General features: G+C 41.6%; 1 protein-coding gene across 1 annotated transcript in view; it reads left to right on the forward strand.

The window, feature by feature from the left end:
* Nucleotides 1-9,724: 9,724 nt before the first annotated feature.
* JAKMIP2 (janus kinase and microtubule interacting protein 2) overlaps nucleotides 9,725-23,531 on the forward strand; it is a 136,193-nt gene continuing 122,386 nt past the window's right edge. Inside the window, exon 1 of the mRNA XM_075856517.1 lies at nucleotides 9,725-9,905. The gene's annotated coding sequence lies outside the window, so the exon portion shown is untranslated. The remainder of the gene's footprint in view (nucleotides 9,906-23,531) is intronic.

The following is a 23,531-nucleotide window of genomic DNA, read 5'->3' on the forward strand; positions in this document are numbered from 1 at the left end:
GGACTAATGGACAGGAACAGCGATCGCGCTGTTACAGGAGCCTGTAAAAATGATATTATACTGCAATACATTAGTACTGCACTGTATTGTACCAGCGACCTTATGATCGCTCGTTCCAGTCCCCTAAAGTGACTTTTGGGGCTTTGCAAATGCGACATGACACCGGAAAACCATTCCAGCTAAATTTGAGCTCCAAAACCCAAATATTGTTCCTTCCCTTCTGAGTCTTGCCGTGGGTCCAAACAGCAGTTTATTACCACATATGGCGTATTGCTGTAATCAGGACAAATCGCTTTACAAATTTTTGGGTGATTTTTCTTCTTTATTCATTGTAAAAATTAAACATTTCTATGTTTTTTCAGAAAAAAGTTGATTTTCATTTTCACGGCCTAATTCCACTAAATTCAGCAAAAAAAACTGTGGGGTCAAAATGCTAACTATACCCCTAGAAAAATTCCTTGAGGGGTGTAGTCTACAAAATGGGGTAACTTTTGGGGGGTTTCCACCGTTTTGCTCCCTCCAGGGCGCTGCAAACGCGACATGGCACTGAAAACCAATCCAGCAAAATCTGCGCTCCAAAATCCAAATGGCGCTCCTTCCCTTCTGAGCTCTGCCATGGGTCCAAACAGCAGTTTAGTACCACATATGGGGTATTGCTGTAATCGGGAGAAGCAGCTTTACAACTTTTGGGGTGCTTTTTATTCTTTAATCCTTGCAAATATCTTTATTTTAAATATTTTTTCAGAAAAAAAAGTAGATTTTCACTTTCACAGGTAAACTCCAATAAATATAGCAGAAGACCTGTGGGGTCAAGATGCTAACTATACCCCCAGATAAATTCCTTGAGGGGTGCAGTTTCCAAAACCGTGTCACTTTTGGGGGATTTCCACTGTTTTGGCACTACAAGACCTCTTCAAACCCGACATGGTGCCTAAAATATATTCTAAAAAAAGGAGGCCACAAAATCCACTAGGTGCTCCTTTACTTCTGAGGCCGGTATTTCAGTCCATTATCGCACTAGGGCCACATGTGGGATATTTCTAAAAACTGCAGAATCTGGGCAATAAATATTGTGTTGCGTTTCTCTGGTAAAACCTTCTGTGTTACAGAAAAAAATATATTACAAATGAATTGCAGCAAAAAAAAAAAAATTTGTCAATTTCCCCTCTACATTGCTTTAATTCCTGTGAAACGCCTAAAGGGTTAAGAAACTTTCTGAATGCTGTTTTGAATACTTTGAGGGGTGCAGTTTTGAATATGGGGTGATTTATGGGTCTATCTAGTACATAAGGCCCTCAAAGCCGCTTTAGAACTGAACTGGTCACTGTAAAAATCGCCTTTTGAAATTTTCTTGAAAATGTGAGAAATTGCTGGTAAAGTACTAAGCCTTGTAACGTCCTAGAAAAATAAAATAATGTTCAAAAAACTATGCAAATATAAAGTAGACATATGGAATATCTGAAATAGTAACTATTTTCTGTGGTATTACTATCTGTTTTACAAGCAGATACATTTAAAATTAGAAAAATCATAATTTTTGCAAATTTTCTCTAAATTCTGGTGTTTTTCACAAATAAGCAATGAATTTATTGACCAAATTTTTCCACTAACATAAAGTACAATATGTCACGAGAAAACAATCTCATAATCGCTTGGATAGGCAAAAGCATTCCGGAGTTATTACCACATAAACTAACACATGTCAGATTTGAAAAAATGGGGCTGGTCCTGAAGGCCAAAATGAGCTCGGTCTTGAAAGGGTTAAGGGGTGTAGTGAGCATTTTCACCCCACAGGTCTTTTCCATAAATTATTGTACTGCGGATGGTGCAAATTAAAAATTTATATTTTTCCCTACATATACCATTCAGTGGCAAATATGTCATGCCCAGCTTATGCCACTGGAGACACACACCCCAAAAATTGTTAAAAGGGTTCTCCCGGGTATGACGATGCCATATATCTGGAAGGAAACTGCTGTTTGGGCACATTGTAGGGTTCAGAGCGGAGGGAGCGCCATTTGGCTTTTGGAGAGCGGATTTTGCTTGGTAGTAGATTTGTTTGAGTATTGCTGGTGTTTCCGTTTATAATGTAGGGGCATATGTAAGCTGGGCAGAGTACATCAGGGGCATAGTCAGGTGGTATAATAATGGGGTAAAAAAAGTAAAATAATCCATAGATATGACACAATCCTTTCTGCACAGGCCGGTGTCGCACTGATAAATGGTGTCCTTTCTTATCCCCCTTTTGGTCCACACCCCGAACTTTTTCAGTTTGGGGAATTTTGCTGGGAAAAGTGTTGTCCTGGTATAATACGGGCACCGTTGCTTCCAGCAGATATGTTTGGGCTCTCCCCTTCCTGGTTCCTTAATTTTAGGTCCTTGATAAATCTCCTCTTGAAACAGAAGAAATGTTCCCCTCGGGTCGGCACAACTGCATATTTTTTATTTCCTGACTTATTGAAGCCTTAACTAATTTTATTTTTTCATAGACGTAGTGGTATGAGGGCTGGTTTGTTGTGGGACAAGCTGTAGTTACTATTGGTACCATTTTGGGGTACATGCAACTTTTTGATCACCTTTTATCCTATTTTTTGGGATGTCAGTTAAACAAAAAACCGCAATTCTGGCATAGTTTTTTTAGTTTTTTTTTATACAGCGTTCACCACGCGTTATAAATTACGTTAGCTTTATTCTGCGGGTCCGTACGATTCTGGCGATACCTAATTTATAGAACTTTTTTATGTTTTACAACTTTTTGCACAATAAAATTACTTTTGTAAAAGAATGTATTTTTTATGTCGCCAAGTTGTGAGAACCATAACTTTTTAATTTTTTGTGTCGACGGAGCTGTATAAGGGCTTGTTTTTTACGGGACGTGCTATAGTTTTTATAGGTCCCTCTAGGGGAATTGACGGTCCAACAGTCAGATTTTTTTTTCTCTAATACATTGCACTACCTACGTAGTGCAATGTATTAGATCTGTCAGTTATTCACTGACAGCAAGCCGATTAGGCTTCGCCTCCCGGCGGGGCCTAAATCGGCTTCCGTAATGGCAGAGCAGGAGGACATTGTGTCTCCTGTTGCCATAGCAGCAGTCGCCAGTCCTGATTGCCTGTCAGGGCTGTCGATCTGCTAGTAACCGCTACGATGCAGCAATCGCTTTCGATTGCTGCATCGAAGGGGTTAATGGCAGGGATCGGAGCTACCTCCGGTTCCTGCCATTACAGGTGGATGTCAGCTGTAACATACAGCTGACTTCCACCGCTGATGACGCCGGATCAGCTCCTGAGCCGGCGCCATCTTGCCGGCGGCTACGGAAGCCGATCAGGCTCCGCCGCAGGGTGGATCTTGACCGGCTTCCGTGCTAGGCAGACCGGGAGGCCAGTATTAGGCCTCCGGTTGCCATTGCAGCCACCGGAACCCCAGCAATTTCATTGCTGGGGTTCCGATGAGCTGCAAACACCTTAAATGTAGCGATCACGTTTGAACGCTGCATTCAAGGGATTAATGGCGGGGATCGAAGCTAATTTCGGTCCCCGCCATTACAGCCGGATGTCAGCTGTAAGATCCAGCTGAGATCCGGCGATTATGGCACTGACTCAGCTTCTCAGCCGGTGCCAAACATTTGTCGTAAGTATACGACATTTTGCGGGAAGCACTGGCTTTCCATGTCGTATACTTACGACAAATGTCGGGAAGGGGTTAATGTTACCTAAAATGTTACCTTTTTTTTTTTAAATCCTTCAATTCAGTATTACATGCGACAAGTCCATTTAGTGTCTTATTGTTGTTTATACATTTAGTAGTATAAGTAAATTCTAAATAAAAATTGTAAATATATTTAAGATAATTAATAGCTAGTTGGGTCATTTAATGAAATATCAAATTTGACCACTAGATGGAGATGTATTAGTTGAAGGTCTTAGAGTATTGTAAACTTATAAGCAATGGTGTATTCGTATGATCTTGGGCTGTACATAAGCTATTGGCCCCCACTCCACACCTCATCATGACCACATATTACCCCTAAATCGTGATTGAATAATACTGCCACACCATGACCACATATTACCACCACATAGTGACTGAGCAATACTACCATACCGTTACTGAATAATATCTCCACATCATGAACACATATTACTATCACCTAGTGACTGAATAATATCAGCATACTGATACTGAATAATACCTCCACACCATGACCACATATCACCACCGTATAGTGACTGAATAAAACCACCATACTGTTACTGAATAATACCTCCACACCATGACCACATATTATCACCACCTAGTGACTGAATAATACCACCGGACTGTTACTGAATACCTCCACATCATGACCACATATTACCACCACATAGTGACTGAATAATACCGCCACACCATGACCACATATTACCACCACCTAGTGACCACATATTACCACCACATAGTGACTGAATACCTCCACATCATGACCACATATTACCACCACATAGTGAATGAATAATACCGCCACACCATGACCACATATTACCACCACATAGTTACAGAATAATATCACTGAGCTATTACTAAATATTACCGCCACAACATAACCACATAGTGACTGAATAATACCTCCACTCCATGACTACATATTACCACCGCATAGTGACTCAATAATACCACCATACTGTTACCAAATATTACAGCCACATTATAACCAAAAATTAACACTCCATAGTGACTGAATAATACCTCCACACCATGACCACATAATACCACTGAATAATACCACCACACTGTTACCAAATAACATGGCCACACCATAACAAAATATTACCACCACATAGTGACTGACCAATACCATAATGTTACTGAATAAAATATACTATACAAAGATAATAATAATTATACAGTGAACATATAGTGGTAAATATTTGTTATACACAGGCGCTTTGCAGACCATAAAAGTGATTACAGTACAATTACATCCAGTGACTCACAGGTGACATCTCCCACTTGAGTCGTTCACTTTCCCTTTACTTCTTCATTCAGCCAAGACCACCATGTCGGCTTCTCCCAGCTAGGACTTGTTCCTGCAGAATTTAATACACACACATCTTTGGCACCTTGCTTTTCCAGCACCCTTGCCACCTATACACTATCTCTACACCAACTTCCATAGTATCCTAGATGGTAATAATGCCACCCTTAGTGTCCCACACAAAAATAGTGCCCCCTTTTATGTCCCCAAAGTAATAATCCCCCCTTTATGCCCCCACTCAGTAATAATGCCTCCTTTTATGTCCCCACAGTAATAGTACCCCCCAGACACACAGACAGTGCAGTAGAAACAAACCAAAATCTCCCATAAATAACAGTTTGTTAAAGGGGTTTTATTAGTTTAACCAGATGAAAACCAGGCCATTTTTGCACTAGGTAACAAAATATTATTTGGGGGTTTTTGCCTCTTGGCATTTCGACGGTCGTAACTATTTTTATATCAACATAGTTATATGAGGCCTTGGTTCATGCAGGACTGACTGTACTTTCATTTGGTGCTATGTTAGGGTACATATGTATATGTAGGTAATTAACTTACATTAATTTATACTGTAATTTTTCATCTTACATAAGGTATAGGTTTAAAGAACAGGTTGTTACGGTTATGATAATACCAAATATGTGTATTTTATTTGGGGTTTTGTAACCGCTATGTGATAAAATGTATTTAATGCAAAAATATTTTGTATGTTTATTTGTAACTAATATTTATAAAAAAAAGTTATTCCCAATTTTATTAATTATTAATGTCCATATCTGTAAGTACGGTAGCCTGTGTACTTATAAGTACACTGGCATTGTTAGGGCATAACTTCATAGACATGTAGGGTTGCTGCAAAATGATGGAACAAAAACCAGGAGTTTATGGCAAAACTAAGTCCTTTACTTAGGCTGGTGTTATACTCGCACACGACCACAGCGAACAGGACACGAGAGCTACAGTCTCCTTAGCACGATTCACTTTAACCTGATTCAACTGGGTTCAGACAATGATGGTTGTCTCACCATTTAGTTGTAGGACACAATCTAGTGCACCACTCCCTTATATCGAGGTACCTCCTATTTCAGTGCAGGTCCTTGCTTGACCTCCCTGCTTGCGGCCTATCCATATTTGACTTCTAGTGGGGAGACTCCTGCCACTGTCACAGGTAGGCTCTTGTGCGTCACCCGCCGATACTCTGTACCCACTCTGACTCTGGGTCCTCATGTAACACTTCTGCTGTCAAGCCTTCCCTTTTAGCACTGTACACTCCAGCGTGAGGATGCAACATGGCCACGCTGTGTACACATCCCCAGTGCTGTTATGGCGCAGCCACACAACTTAAACTAAACTGGTCTCTGACACGCAGAATCCACCTGTTGTCCATCACATCAACAAGTTCATAAGTGGATCTGCTGACGCTGAACCCGTCAGGTCCGCTGGACTGACAGATTCAGGTCTATAAAGCTGTTCTGTATAGAGAATACAGAGCAGCTGTATCTCAAAAAGTTAAACTAATTTTTTAAAAATACCAATAATAAAGTTTCACCATACACACTGACCCTTTTATTTAAAAAAAATCCCTTATCCCTTTCAGAGGTGTACATAGCCTAAAAGGCTCTTTGACACGGGTCAATGATCGAGCCAACGAACGTTCATTCTCAGGCCATGCAAAAGGACCCTCAGACAGGATGCTGTAAACTAAATGGTTTTTTTTTTACGGCGGCAAGGCTTTACTTATATTCTCAAACATTCATCATAAGGGGCAGTGTATAACCCCCTGGGGCAAGGATTTACCAAGTTGCTAAGAGAACTTTTCTTACATAATACAGTCAAGGCTTGGGAGATGGCACTGTGCTGATGTTAGGACATCCATATCTACACATATTCCACTGAACTCTAAGGAACCAGGGCAGGTAAACTTATTATATTTAATTTATTTTATTCAGGGCTGCATATTTTCTTAATCCAGATGCATATCAATTTTTATCTGAAGAATCTCAAACATAAAAGTGCAGCACACTTTTTATGGCCAGTTCTCAATTGCTGAATTGGCCTTTGCACTAGCTGCAGGGCAACATTATATACATCACTGTGCTGTATATTGTATAATAGAAAGCCTATGTAATTTTTCCAGGCAGCGAGTAAGAAACATAACTGTTAGGGTATGTTCACACGGGCTATTTTCAGCCGTTTTTCGGGCTGTAAACGTCCCGAAAAATGGCTGGAAAATCGGAAGCAGAATGCTTCCAAACATCTGCCCATTGATTTCAATGGGAAATATGGTGTTCTTTTCCGATGGTGCGTTTTTTTACGCCTCATTTGCAAACAACGGAGCATAAAAAGAAGTGCATGTCACTTCTTGAGCAATTTTTGGAGCTGTTTTTCATTGACCCAAAAAACGCTAGTTTGATTAAAAAATGGCTGAAAATCAGGAGCTGCTAAATCTACTTATAATTCTTAGGTTCTTAGTGCACGTTTTTGATCAAAAAGTGTTTGCCCACCTGCCACGACAAGGCGTCCTCCATAGGTGGGGACCTACTCTGCACATACACCCATAACTAGGACTAAGCCTACATATATACCTGGCATTGAACTAATTAAAATCACCCAGAGCAGAATAGGAGGAGTGCAAGAACAAAAATGGAGGCAGTCACTAACCCCACATATGAATCACATATACACAAAAGATTGAACAGCACATTCCAACAAAATGAAACAAAACGTGTATACAGGTGCAAGAACGCCTGTGACTGCAAATTGATACCGCACAAAAAAAAAAATGGCGACAGCACACTGTGAACACCAATGTCACCTAAGCCACTAAATATAAATAAATATGCATTACTTCTAAATCTACTTACAATAGGGAGGTTCTTAGTGCACATTTTTTTTATCAAAAAGTGTTTGCCCACCTGCCACGACAAGGCGACCCATTCTGCCCTGGGTGATTTTAATTAGTTTAATCCTGGTTCCTACCATCCCCAGAGATATGTATGCTTAGTCCTAGTTCTTGGTGTACATGCAGAGTAGGTTCCCACCTATGGAGGTCGCCTTGTTGTGGCAGGTGGGCAAACACTTTTTGATCAAAAACGTGCACTAAGAACCTCCCTATTGTAAGTAGATTTAGCAGTAATGCATATTTATTTATATTTAGCGGTTTAGGTTACATTAGTGTTCGCAGTGTGCTGTCGCCATTTCTTTGTCTACTGTATATTTGCAGTCACAGGTGTTCTTGCACGTGTCTACATGTTTTGTTTCATTTCGTTGGAATGTGCTTTTCAAACTTTTGTGTTGTTAGATAGATATATAGATAGATAGAAATATATTTATTGTTTTATTATACACTGTTCTCCCTCAACTGACAGCCTGCCAGGAGAGGGAGAAGTTAAAGGGGGGGGGGGTGCAAGGGAGGGATCGCCACGAGGGTTGTGGGGGGTGCCCCGAGGATGGGGAAAGTATAGTGATCATTGTGACAGTTGTCACAATGATCACATGCCCAGAGACCTCACTGATTGATCTCTGGGCAGAGCTCCGTGATACAGCTATCTAGAGACAGCTGTATGACGGAGCTAAATGCTGCTACAGAGCGGCAAACAGGCTATCTCTGCAGGACGTTCTAAGACGGCCCTGCAGAGATAATTAGTGGACCGCCCCGGACGTTTATAGTCAAGTGGTAAAACTAACATCTGGTCGCAGTATTTAAAAGAGAAAAAATATCCTATAAAATGTGTGAAACACCACCTTATAGAAAGTTACATTGTAAAATTTCCATCTTTCACTATTCTTTTGTCTGCACTGCAGCACTCTACTATTTGGGCAGGACATCTAGTTTAGTTCATCCTTAGCTTCCTGGTTCATGAACAGAATACCAGAACTAGAGAAAAGACAGGCCTAATGTCCGCGACCGTAGTTCTTTGTCCATGTGCTAACTGCAATTTTGCGGATAACACACAAACCCATTTATTTCTATGTCCCCATACACACGACCGTGATGTTCACAGGTCCATGTTGGGATGCAAAAACTCAGAACCAGTCATTTTACGGTCCGGATTGGCAGCTTCACAAACTGGTAACATCTATTTTTTTTTTGTTGCAAATCCATGAATCCTGGTGACACGGATCCACAACAAAAGTTTTTTGTGAACAAATGGACCGCAACAGATTCTAAGTTTTGCGGCCCGCAAAGCCGCTATGGTCGTGTGCATTAGGCCTTAGGATGAGGAGGTCATTTTGCATAACAACACTGGTTTAAATGCCATGCAAGGTATGTAAAAAGACTCGGTGACTTGATGATGATTTATTGCCACATAGATGCCTATTTCCCCGGGTTTTTTTTATCTGATCAGTGTCAGTCTGATCTTTTTTTCCTGGATTATTTTCTTATGCCTTTGTATACATTTAATCATTTGCGCTCCGAATAGTCACCCCTTACTTGTCACACGTTAGCAGTGGTCATCTGAAGGTCACTTAATTCTTTATTTTGCAGGCATTCGTTTTTTGGTCTTCTAAAACAATGTGTGACCAATTTCAATACATCAGGCACATGACTTGCGCAGTTATCGGAGAGCGCAGAGCCACAACCACATCGAGTAGTTTGAGCTGTGAATGAGACTCTGAGCACCTTCACAGCAGCAATCTCCATTGTGATCGCAGTCTAGTTTCCATAGGAACTGAGGGAGGGAGATTGCAGTTCCAGGCTCCATGAGCTCATTCTCTGTCTGCCTCCCTAGAAGAAGGAGGGAGGGGCGGCTGCCTACCCATCCAGCCATCCTCAGCATCATCATCACAGCCCCAGCTGCTGATGTGTGGCTTATACAGTCATCTGCAGGAGCAAAATGGATTCAGGATTGAGACCGCTCAGCTTTCCTCTCTGCCAGACCTCAACATGGTGAGTCCTGACAAAGCACATCATTACATCTGTTCTTATGGGTGTATGGCTATGTTGTCATTGTCATCATTGGGAATCGGTGTACTGGCCATGTACAGGGAGGAGTGAGGATGCGAGGTTACACTGACAGCTTGCTGCAACCAGAGCTTCTCCATACAAAAAGCCTTGCAGCCATGTATTATTTACCACCCACATTAGCACTCGTATATTCATAAAGGGTAATAACGGCAGCGTTCGTAGTATTTGGGCTGGGCCTCACCTTCATTTCCATCTGGAAGACACAACATCCCTGGGGAGTTGAAATAAATATATTATACCGTCATGTGCAACAATATATATATATATATATATATATATATATATATATATATATATACACATATATACACATATATATTATATTCTGTGCTATCCTACCAATAGGACGAATGATCGGGCTTTATTGAGCATTGGTTTCTTAATGATCTATAAGGAAAATATCAAAACGATCAAGTGATTATGTCTTACCGGCATGGCCATTATTTAGTGTGGTATAAGGAAATCCATCCAAGTATATGGGGAAATGTTGAGACAGTGTAATGGTATATCTTGCTTCAATGCCAGGCCTTTATTGTAAAAAAATAAGAATACCGTGGGCCACGGTCATACATACTGTATTCTGAAATGTCACGTGATATTTATACGCATGAGAGGCCATCATTGTATATTAAAGCAGTGGCACAGTGATCTTTGTATTGTGGTATTTCAGTAATAACGTTGGAAAAATGTCAATAAATACGGTAATGTTTATGGTGTTTTACTGCGCTGGTGTAAATATTCAATGTGATTTTAGGTTCATGTATGACTTGCTTCTCTTTTACTGTAGCCTATTGATTTTTGCTGATAATATTGGCTTGGAACTGTGCAGTGAATGTCGAGGAGAGTACACAAAGCCTCTATACTATTGTAGTAATCCATACTGTCCGCAGATATATTGGGATGAGTTGAGTTTTTCAGGCCTTGGTTCCTACTTCTTGGCTTATTGCCTCACGGGGGAATAAATCGGGCATTTGCGGTCTTTGGGATATATCATTATTGCCCCCGCTGTTTATTTTATTCTTGTCCTATTCATTTAGTAGTCTCTGTTGCAATAAGACATATTAGTTTTCCACATTCTATCCCTTCCATGGACCGAAGACCTCTATACAATGAGCGTCCGTCTGTTCACCTGCTTTATTTGTGGTCCTATTTTAAGGGTATTTGCCCAGGCTTGCTACCACTGGCGTAGCTATAGGGGTCGCAGCGGTCGCAATTGCGACCGGGCCCCAAAGCCAGGGGGGCCCACAGCCCCCCGCACCACATCAATAAAAAGTTACTATAGTAACTCGGGCCGCGGGCCCCTGTTACTATAGTAACAGACTGTACTTACCTTCCTGGTTCCGGATCGCAGCGGAGGTCCTGACGTCAAGCGCTGTGCGCAGCGCATGACGTCACAGCGCTATGCGTCGCGCACAGCATCGAGAGGACAGAACTTCCGCCGCGGCTGAAGAGGAAGGTAAGAGTAGTAGCCCTGACTGGCGGGATCCGACTCCCGGGACCCGCCAATCAGCTGTTTTGAAGGGGCCGCAGCACTCATACGAGAGCTGCTCCCCTTCATTCCGGTCACACTGTGAATCGGTGTTGGCGATTCACAACAGTGTGAGCGAGTAGTGAAATGAAGGGGAAGCAGCTGTTGTACGAGTTCTGCGGCCCCTTCAAAACAGCTGATTGGCGGGAGACGGACCCCGACACATCAGCTATTGATGGCTTATCCTGAGGATAGGCCATCAATGTTTAGGGACTGCACAACCCCTAAGCCTACAATGTAGCAGGCTTAAGGGGCCCATGAGACAGGATCACAGATTGTGTGATCCTGTCTGCTGGGCCCTGTATCTAAGCCAATCACATGGTAGGCTTAGCTACATGGCCCATGCGTGATCCTGTCTGCTGGTCCCTGTATATAAGCCTACCACACTGCAGGTTTAGATACAGGGCCCCAGCACACAGTAATCTTATACTGTATAAGATTACTGTCTGCTGGACCCTGTATCTAAGCCTACCTTGTGGTAGGCTTAGGTACAGGGTCCCACAGACAGTATCACACATGGGCCCTGTATCTAAGTCTGTGTTACTAATCGTTTTTTGTGTGTTTTCTTACAGGTTCGGTCGTTAGACTACGTCGGATTCCAGGACTACTTCGATGACGGCTTTTTTTTTATTATCAATAAAATGGTTAATGAGGGTTGTGTGGGTTTTTTTTTTATTTCAATAAAATATTTTTTCTGTGTCTGTGTTTTTTTTTTAAACTATATTACTACCGCCTTCATAATGGGCGCCGGCTGATTGACAGCACCCATTGCTAAGGTGGGGCTTAGTGTTAGCCGATGCAGAGGCGAACACTAACCCCCTTTATTACACCGGTACCCACCGCCACCAGGGGTGCTGGGAAGAGCCGGGTACGATCCAGTACTTGACCATCTATAGTGATGGTTGGCCACTGGGGCGGCCGCAGGCTGGTATTATCAGGCAGGAACAGGCCAGAAACAGTGGCCCTTGCCACCCTGGTAATGCTAGGCTGCTGCTGCTTTATTGTATCTGGCTGGTTATGAAAAATGGGGGGGACCCCACGTCATTTAAAAAAAAAATATAATAATAATAATTGGAAAGAACGATGTGGGGTCCCCCCCCAATTTTCATAACCAGCCGGATACAACACAGCAGCAGCAGGCAGCATTACCAGGGTGGTAGGTGCCACTGTTTTTGGCCTTCCCCAGCCTAATACTACCAGCCTGCGGCCGGCCCGGTGCCTGCCCGTCACTACAGATGGACGGGTACTGGTTCGTACCTGGCTCTTCCCAGTACCCCTGGTGGCGGTGGGTACTGGGGTAATAATGGGGGTTAGTGTTGGCCTCTGCACCTGCTAACATTAAGCCCCGCCTTAGTAATGGAGGTTGTCAATCAGCCGGCGGCCATTACTAAGGCTGTAATAATAAAGTTTAAAAAGATACAAGCACATAGAAAAAAATATTTTATTGAAATAAAAAAACACAACCCCCATTAACTATTTTATTGAGAATAAAAAAACGCCGTCATTGAAGTCCTCGTATCCGAAGTCCAACAACCGAACCTGTAAAAATACACAAACACACAAAAATAATCAGTAACACATGAAGAAGCAGAATTATTATTATTCTTATTATATCTTTCCTGGGTCCAGCGCTGGAGCCGCAATGTCAGCGAGCTGGGCCCTATATCTAATCCGATCATGTGTGATACTGTCTGCTGAGCCACTGTATCTAATCCTATCATGTGTGATACTGTCTGCTGGGCCCTATATCTAATCCGATCATGTGTGATACTGTCTGCTGAGCCACTGTATCTAATCCTATCATGTGTGATGCTCTCTGCTGAGCCACTGTATCTAATCCTATCATGTGTGATACTGTCTGCTGGGACCTATATTTAATACGATCATGTGTGATACTGTCTGCTGGGCCCTATATCTAATCCTATCATGTGTGATGCTCTCTGCTGAGTCACTGTATCTAATCCTATCATGTGTGATACTGTCTGCTGGGCCCTATATCTAATCCTATCATGTGTGATACTGTCTGCTGAGCCACTGTATCTAATCCTATCATGTGTGATACTGTCTGCTGGGCCCTATATCTAATCCAATCATGTGTGATACTGTCTGCTGAGCCACTGTATCTAATCCTATCATGTGTGATACTGTCTGCTGAGCCACTGTATCTAATCCTATCATGTGTGATGTCTGCTGAGCCACGGTATCTAATCCTATCATGTGTGATACTGTCTGCTGAGTCATTGCATCTAATCCTATCATGTGTGATACTGTCTGCTCAGCCACTGTATCTAATCCTATCATGTGTGATACTGTCTGCTGAGCCAATGTATCTAATCCTATCCATAGTTTATAGGATCGTAGTGCTATAGATATGCTATGCTGTCTCCTATACACACATTTTTTTTGGGCGGACACATATGTATTGGGGCTATTTCCCCTGACATTTTAAGCCCTGAGGGTATGTTCACACGGCAGCGTCCATTACGGCTGAAATGACGCTGCTGTTTCCAGGAGAAAACAGCACTGTAATTTCAGCCGTAAAGGCATGTGCAGGCGTCTTTCGCTGCGTCCATTACGGACGTTAAATGGAGCTGGTTTTCCATGGAGTCCATGGAAAACGGCTCCATTTAGGTCTGAAGAAGTGACAGGCACTTCTTTGACGCGGGTGTCTTTTTTACGCGCCGCCTTTTGACAGCGGCACGTAAAAAAAATGACCGTCGGCACAGAACATCGTAAGACCCATTCAAATGAATGGGCAGATGTTTGCCGACGCTTTTGAGCCGCATTTTCGGACGTAATTCAATGCTAAAATGCCCGAATTACGTCCGTAAATAGGGTGTGTGAACCCAGCCTTAGTGACGCCTCTGGTTGCTGGTGCTGCATTGTTGGGTCACTTAGGAGACCCAGCGATGCAGCTGAAAGCTGCGGACCGTCGGTCAAGAGAAGTTTGCGGGGGGGGGGGCCCAATAAGAACTTTTGCATCGGGGCCCATGAGCCTTTAGCTACGCCCCTGTTTGCTACACATGCCAACTCACATAGTTTTACAGTTTGAGACACAGTTTGTTATCAGGTTATATGGGCACAACCTGATCACATTATGTATTGTTAATGATCTTAATAGGAATGGCCGGGACTGAAGTTAATAAAGGAAATTACCACAAAATTCTACTCCTCAGAGAAGATTCACACTGTGCAAACATCAACGACTCCAGAAATGAATAGCAAACTCAGTAGTAATGTGTATTTTGTTTTTGTGTTTGCCCAGTTTTTAGTAAGTTAACCAACTATCCATCTTTTTCAAGTGGCAATTCGATAGATAGATAGATAGATAGATAGATAGATAGATAGATAGATAGATAGATAGATAGATAGATAGATAGATAGATAGATAGATAGATTGTGGAGTGAATATCTGGTCACCTTGTACTCGCTCCTCATGCATGTGGGGCATCCAGTAAGTGCTGATATGTGCAATAAAGCAATGTACAATTTCACTAATGAACTAATTATAAATTGCATTGAAGATTATTTTCCACATTCTTTTTCATGTTTCTAATCTTTTAAACTGAAGGCATCCACAGACATTAGATAGCTGTCTGCTCCAATCCCCCCCCCCCCCCCAATAAAATGCATATTCATTTCTGGTGAAAGTACATATTATTTGTGGTTGAGACAGTGGTGTGGAGGAGATAAGTGGCTAGCAGACACTATCGGTGCCTTTTATCTTGAGTACGAACATCCTGTCTGATCTATTTTTCACCTAATGACAGTCCACAGCTGAGGGTCTACCTGCCCCCTTAGATTGCTGATGGGATCTATTCTATGGGCAGCTTTAGCGAGAGGGAGAATGAAGAGACAGAAATATGTTATTTGTAGTCTCTTAACTGACTTGGTCATATATAAAAACAGAAAAAAAGTTTCCCATAGTATCCAACCTTATGGCAGCAAAAAAAGCCCCACTTATGATTAGTCCCTCCACTTCTTGGAGGCATCACAGGCATCTTAGCTCTGAAATATAGACTGACTGTCCCAGGACACGACATTGCTGCTCAAGCAGACGTGATATATCTCAGATCACTTCGTCCAGGTACACTTCTTCCTGTCTCTACCAATCTGCACAGGAGAATGAGGCAAGAGCAAGAAAAGGTAAATGTGCTTACTGGGGGCACAGCGTCTGTGACATCAGGCACGGTGGCGGTTACTGGGGTACATGGGGCTTTTATTGGGGGCCCTGTGACTAGTACTGGGGTACAGTGTCCGACACTGGCAGCACTCTATATGTCCCTCTGTTGACCTGGATATTGACTGCTGGTGAGGTCCGGGTGTCATTACTGTTATGGGGACATCAGGGCGTCTAAAAAAGGTACACAGCAGCCTTACCTTTGTGCCACATGTATCTGTCCCATGTGGATTATCCAACTCATGCTCTACAAAAAGTAGCACGCATTTTAAAAGTTTGTCCACTGATGCCTTAGCATATTTTTGAAACCCACAATTCAACAGTAGAGTCCGGAGCTGTCTAGTTCTGTGATATAAGGAAAAGATCACTCAGAAGTTTTACACTTTAGAGACTTTCACATTCCCCAATATCGGACTGCACAAACACACTCTTGTGGCATGTGAAGCCTAAATCTCATTCTTATCTATAGTGTTAGCATTGTGAATATGGAATTCCCTGCAGATATTAGAACATTCCTAATCATAAAGAAAGTATTTTCAATTATTGCATTGCATTAGGAAATTGTTGTTTATGTAGTTTCCTTCTTACTTATCCTTAAAAGTGGCTGCAATGTTGGTGCTTTTTTTTTTTTTTTTCAACATACAGTGGTTTCTGAGTTTATACTACTTTCAACTTACAATGGCCTTTCCTCGGCCATGTAACCTGCAAACACATTTAATTTATAGTGCTACAAGCAGTGCCAATCTGCATGCACTTCTCACTGGTAAAAGGTCTGTGGTTGGGCGCTCTAAATAGTCAGCACATGACATTGGTGGCAACAAGAGAGCCAATACGTTGCCGATGTATTACTGAAGTGCATGCTCTGGTTGGCTGTCTAGTAGTGTCTCTTTGCAATAAAGTACAGTGCTATATACAAGGGGGTGCATAAGTAGGAATACAGTTTAAATAATAGGTAAATATAATAATAATAATAATAATAATAATAGGTATTCAGTTTAACCCCGTAAAGACACAGCCTGTTTTCGCCTAATGGACCAGGCAATTTTTTTTAAACCTGACGTGTTATTTTATGTGGTTATAACTTTGCTTTGCTTTTATTATTTCAAGTGATTCTGAGAGTGTTTTCTCGTGACGCATTGTACTTTAAGTTAATGGTAAAATTTGGTCGATACAGTCAGTATTTATTTGTGAACAGCACAAAAATGTTGAGAAAATTTGCAAAAATTTCCATTTTTGTAAATGTAAATTTATCTGCTTGTAAGACAGATAGTTATACCACACAAAATAGTTCTAGATAACATTTCCCATATGTCTACTTTAGATTGGCATCGTTTTTTGAACATTCTTTTATTTTTCTAGGATGTTACAAGGCTTAGAACATTAGCAGCAATTTCTCACATTTTCAAGAATATTTCAAAAGCCTTTTTTTTTATTGACCAGTTCAGTTCTTAAGTGGCTTTCAGGGCATTATGTATTAGAAACCCCCTATATATTACCCCATTTTAAAAAAAACTGCTCCAATCAAAGTATTCAAAACAGCATTTAGAAAGTCTCTTAAGGCGTTTCACAGGAATTAGAGCAAAGTGGAGGTGTAATTTACAAATTACATTTTTTTTGCAGAAAATTAGTTTTAATCAATTTTTTTCTGTAACACACAAGGTTTTACCAGAGAAACGCAACTCAATATTTATTGCTCAGATTCTGCAGTTTTTAGAAATATCCCCCATGTGGCCCTAGTGTGCTAATGGACTAAAATACAGGCCTCAGAAGCAAATGAGCACCTAGTGGATTTCGGGGCCTCCTTTTTATTAGAACATATTTTAGGCACCATGTCAGGTTTGAAGAGGTCTTGTGGTGCCAAAACAGTGGAAACACCCCAAAAAACACACCATTTGGCAAACTACACCCGTCAAGGAATTTATCAAGGGGTATACTGAGCATTTTAACCCCACAGGTTTTTTGCTGAATTCAGTGGATATAGGCCGCAAAAATGAAAATCTAAATTTTTCCAATAAAAAATTGAAAACCAATTTCTCCCTATTATGGCAATATCCCATATGTGACAATAAACTGCTGTTTGTACCCATGGCAGCACTCAGAATACAAGGAGCACCATTTGGCTTTTGGAGCTCAAATTTTGCTGGAATGGTTTTCCGCTGCCATTTTTATCATTTGCAAAGCCCCTGAGGGACCAAACAGTGAAAACCCCCCCAAAGTGACCCCATTTGGGAAACTACAGCTCTCAAGGAATTTATTGGGGGTATAGTGAGTGAGAATTTTGATACCACAAATTATTTGCTCAATTTAGTGGAATTAGGCTGGGAAAATGAAAATCTAAATTTTTTTCTAATAAAACGTAGTATTAGCTCAGATTTTTCCATTTTCACAATAGGTAAAGGAGAAAAGGCACCCCAACAATTGTATAGCAGACGCTTCTGAGCGCGGCAATACCCCATATCTGGTAATAAACTGCTGTTTGGACACATGGCAGGGCTTAGAAGGAAAGGAGCGTTATTTGGTTTTTGGAGCTCAAATTTCGCTAGAATGGTTTTCGGCGCCATATCACATGCGCAAAGCCCCTGCGGGACCAAATCAGTGGAAACCCCCCAAAAGTGACCCCACTTGGGAAACTACACCCATTAAGGAATTTTATGGAGTGGTATAGTGAATATTTTTTCTGATAAAACGTGGAAATTTTAAATTTTTACAAGGAATAAAGGAGAAAATACATGCCAACATTTGAAAAGCATTTTCTTTTGTTTATGACAATAACCAATATGTGGTAATAAACTGCTGTTTGGACACACGGCAGGGCTCAGAAGGGAAGGAGTGCATTTGGCTTTTGGAGCTCAAGTTTTGCTGGAATGGTTTTCAGGTGTCATGTCGAATTTGCAAAGCCCCTCAGGGACCAAAACAGTGGAAACCCCCAAAAGTGACACCATTTCAGAAACTACAGCCATCAAGGTATTTATCGAGGGGTATAGTGAGCATTTAGACCCCACAGGTTTTTTGCTGAATTTAGTGTAATAAGGCAGTGAAAATTAATATCAATATTTTTACACTAAATTTTGCATTTTTTCATTTCCACAAGGGATAAAGGCGAAAAAGTAGTCCTATATTGTAAAGAAACTTCTCCCGATTACGGCAATAACCCATATGTGGTAATAAACTGCTGTTTGGATACACGGCAGGGCTCAGAAGGGAAGGAATGCCATTTGGCTTTTGTAGCTCAAGTTTTGCTGGAATGGTTTTCAGGTGTCATGTCGCATTTGCAAAGCCCCTGAGAGATCAAAACAATGGAAACCCCCCAAAAGTAACTCCATTTGGAAAACTACAGCCCTCAAGGAATTTATCAAGTGGTATAGTGAGTAATTAGACACCACTGTTTTTTTTGTTGAATATGGTGGAATTAGGCCGTGAAAAATAATATCAACATTTTTTACACTAAAATGTTGATTTTTTAAATTTCCACAAGGGATAAAGGAGAAAAAGCTCCCTAATATTTGTAAAGCAATTTCGCCCGAGTTCAGCAATACCCCACATATGGTCATAAACTGCTTTTTGTACACATAGCAGGGCTCTGAAAGGAAGGTGTGCCATTTGATGCTTTGGTTTTTGGGTGTTATGTCGCATTTGTAAAACCCCTGTGGGACCAAATCAGTGGAAACCCCCCAAAAGCGATCCCATTTTGGAAACTACACCCCTGAAGGAATTTATTGAAAACTCCACAGCTTTTTTGCAGAATTTAGTGTAATTGTGCTGTGAAATTGAAAATTATTATTTTTTTCTGATAAAATGTGGAAATTCTCAATTTTCCCAAGGAATAAAGTAGAAATAGTACCCCAACATTTAAAAAAACAATTTCTCCCGATTATGGCATTACCCCATATGTGGTCATAAACTGCTGTTTGGACTAACGGCAGGGCTCAGGGGCGCTATTTGTCATGCATATTTTGCGGATTCGTTTTTTGGGCGCCATGTCACAATTGTAAAACCCTGAGGTATCAGAGTACTGTAGAAGCCCCCAAGAAGTGACCCCATTTTAGAAACTATAACCCTCTAGGCATTTATCATTTGCCTGGACAAATGACAGGGCTCAGAATTGAAGAGCACCATGCGAATTTGAAGCCTATTTTGGTGATTTTCACAGCATTGGCCCACAATTGCAGGGCTCTGAGGTCAAATAGTAAAACAAACCCCCAAGTAGTGACCCCTATTTTGGAATCTACACCCATTAGAGCATATTAAGGGGTGTAGTGTAGTGAACATTTTGACCCCACAGAAGTTTTTTATTAGAAATTAATGCACAGCGCATGGTGCAACGTAAAATTTTCAATTTTCCACTGATATGTCATTTTAGTGCTTAATATGTTGTGCCCAGTTTGTGTCACTGAAGACAAATATCTCATAAACTGTTAAGTGGGTTCTCCCGGGTATGGCAATGTCATATATGTGGACGTAAACTGCTGTATGGGCATGCTGTAGGGTTCAGAAGGGAGGGAGCGCCATTTGGCTTTTCAAGCGCAGATTTTGCTTGGTCGGAGTTCTATTTGGGGTTTTACTGGCATTTCAGTTTATAATGTGGGTGAATATGTAAACTGTGCGGAGTATATCAGGGCATAGTAAGATGGTATAATAATGCGGTAAATAAAGAATAATCCACAGATGTGGAGATGTGAGGCCAGTGTTGCACTGATAAATGGTGCCCAATCTTATCCACTTTTGGAACGCTGTGCACATTTTGCGTCGCCATATTCTGAGAGCCAGAACTTCTTTATTTTTTCTCCACCAGAGCTGTGTTAAAGCTTGTTTGTTGCGGGACAATCTGAAGTTTTCATTAGTACCATTTTGGAGGTACATATGATTTGTTTGATGACTTTTTGTAAACATTTTTGGCAAGCAAGGTGACCAAAAACAAGCAATTCTGATAATGTTTTTTTATTCTTTTTTTTTTTTTTTTTACAGTGTTCACTGTGGGCTGTAAATGTAATTTTATTCTGCGGTTTAATACAATTATGATCGTTACAATTACGGCCATGACTTTTATTTTTGAGTCAAATAAGAGGTTGTTTTTTGCGGGGCAGGTTGTAGTTTTTATTGGTACTATTTTGGGGTACATGCAACTTTTTGATCACTTTTCATTTTATATTTTAGGAGGGATGGTGACCAAAAAATAGCAATTCTGGCATTGTTTCTAATTTATTTTATTTGCCGTGTTCACTGTGCAGGAATCCGTGCACTTTTGATCACGGCATCTAAGGGGTTAATGGCAGGGATCTGAGCTAACTCCCTTCCCTGCCGTTACAGTACGGGGTCAGCTGTAACATACAGCTGACACCCGCGGCTGATGTCGCAGACTCAGCTTCTGAGCCTGCGGCATCTTGTTTCTTCTGCCAGAAGCCTTTTAGGCCCCCCTTCGGGCGGGACCTAACAGGCTTCCTTACTTGGCAGACAGGAGTCCATTGTTAGGCCTCCGGTCTGCCAATGCAGCCGTCGGAACCCTGTCATTGCATCTCGGGGTTCTGTTCTGCTAGTAAACCCCATGTATGCATCGCTCGCTTTTGAGCGTTGCATCTAAGGGTATGTGCACACGATAAGTGTCTTTTACGTCTGAAAAGACAGACTGTTTTCAGGAGAAAACAGCTGCCTCATTTCAGACGTAAAAGCTCCTCCTCGCATTATGCGAGGCGTCTGTGACGCTCGTAAATCTTGAGCTGCTCTTCATTGACTTCAATGAAGAACGGCTCAAATTCCGTTGCAAAGAAGTGTCCTGCACTTCTTTGCCGAGGCAGTCATTTTACGCGTCGTCGTTTGACAGCTGTTAAACGACGACGCGTAAATGACAGGTCGTCTGCACAGTACGTCGGCAAACCCATTCAAATGAATGGGCAGATGTTTGCCGACGTATTGTAGCCGTATTTTCAGACGTAAAACGAGGCATAATACGCCTCGTTTACGTCTGAGAATAGGACGTGTAAACCCAGCCTTAGGGGTTAATCAGCTGGATTGGAGGCTAGCTCTGGTGCTGGCCATGCAGCAGGGTGTCAGCTGTAATATACAGCTGACACCCGCTGGTGATGGTGCTGGCTCAGGACCCACACCAGCAACATAACGTACCTATACGTTGTGTTGAGTTAAGTCCTTAATAACAGCGACATAATAGTACATCGAATGTCATTAAGGAGTTAAATATTATTTATAGAATAACAACAATTAAGTACAATCTCTTATATGCTCAAATTGGCGGCCCTCACTATTTACACCGTGCTGTAATCTAGTTTTAACACTCAAGCACACTTTGGCACAAAGTTCTTTATAGGCATTCATTTCTTGGCATGCTTCTTTTATGAACTTTTTATGTACCTCGCTGGTGGAGAGAATAACGGGGATTAAGACGGTCTCTGGTCGCGGCGCTTGCAGAAGCCAGAGACCAATGAGAACCCAGATTGCATCATTCAGCAAAACACTGATTGGTGCGTTGTGCTGGGTAATGTGCTGGGGCTGACATAGAGACGTCTTGGCGTCAGTTGGAGGGAGAAGTGACAGCTGAGTGTGTGAGTGCGTAGGAGACATATAAAGATGACTGTGAGGTGCTCTTGAGGTGAATTTTAAGGAAAGTACCAATTATATATAAATTAACTCCCTTGAAAAGTGCCAGGTTGAAGATAAGATATATATCTTTCTGATCTTTGCTAGAAGAAATCAATACTTTGAAAGTAAAAATCTAAAAAAAAATTAGAGTAGGGAATATAAGGCTATGTTCACACTGAGTTTTTTTGCAGGCGGAATTTCTGCCTCAAACTTCCGTTTGGAAGTTTGAGGCAGATTTTCCTCTCCCTGCACGCCAATTTTCGCAGCATTTTTCGCTGCGTTTTTCGCTCGCGGCCATTGAGCGACGCGGGCATAAAATGCCCCGAAATACGCTTTCTCTGCCTCCCATTGAAGTCAATGGGAGGTCAGAGGCGTAAACGCCCGAAGATAGGGCATGTCGCTTCTTTCTCCCGTGAGGCGGTTTTACCGCTTGCGGGAGAAAACTGCCCCCGCCTCCCATTGAAATCAATGGGAGGCATTTTAGAGCCGTTTTTGACAAGTTTTGCGGCGCGGTTTCCGTGTCAAAAAACTTGTCAAAAAACTCCATGTGAACATAGCCTAAGGAAGGACTGTTTATGATAGGAATATTATTCAGAAAATATAAAATATAAGAAGAAAAGTATATTGAAGAAACAATTATACTTAAGGAAAAGAAATAAGGGGAAGGCAAGAGAATTTATTTAAGAAATATCCGTGGCTCTGCCACCCAAAAACTTACCTTGGACATATTGAAGTATAATTCTTGTCATCTGCATCCTATGCTTTGTTGACGTCTTTTTCTGCTGTCCGTAATATTTGAAACCTATAAAAAAAGAAATTGATTAAACAGAGTTGTTACAAATCGACTAGTATGAAAAACAAAAAGTTATATCCAGTTGTAAAGGATCTGCCAGGCACAGCTTCGGGGTTAACGCCCATAGATAATCAGTCTGCACCTGCTTCTATGTCTGTGAGACTGACTCCATCTTCCACCACTCAGGGTGGCAGGCTTAGGAGTGGGAGAACCTATCACAGCCTGGCCAGACGGAGCTCCCTGTACTACATTTACTGAACTGCTCTCTACCTGTACTACATGCACTGTACTGCTCTCTACCTGTGCCACATGTCCTGTACTGCTCTCTACCTGTACTACATGTACCATGCTGCTCTCTACCTGTACTACATGTACTATACTGCTCTCTACTTGTACTATATTTACTGTACTGCTCCTTTCCTGTACTACATGTACTGTATTGCTCTCTACGTGTAC

This window comes from Rhinoderma darwinii, chromosome 3 (assembly GCF_050947455.1).
Source record: "Rhinoderma darwinii isolate aRhiDar2 chromosome 3, aRhiDar2.hap1, whole genome shotgun sequence".
Classification (NCBI taxonomy): domain Eukaryota; kingdom Metazoa; phylum Chordata; class Amphibia; order Anura; family Rhinodermatidae; genus Rhinoderma; species Rhinoderma darwinii.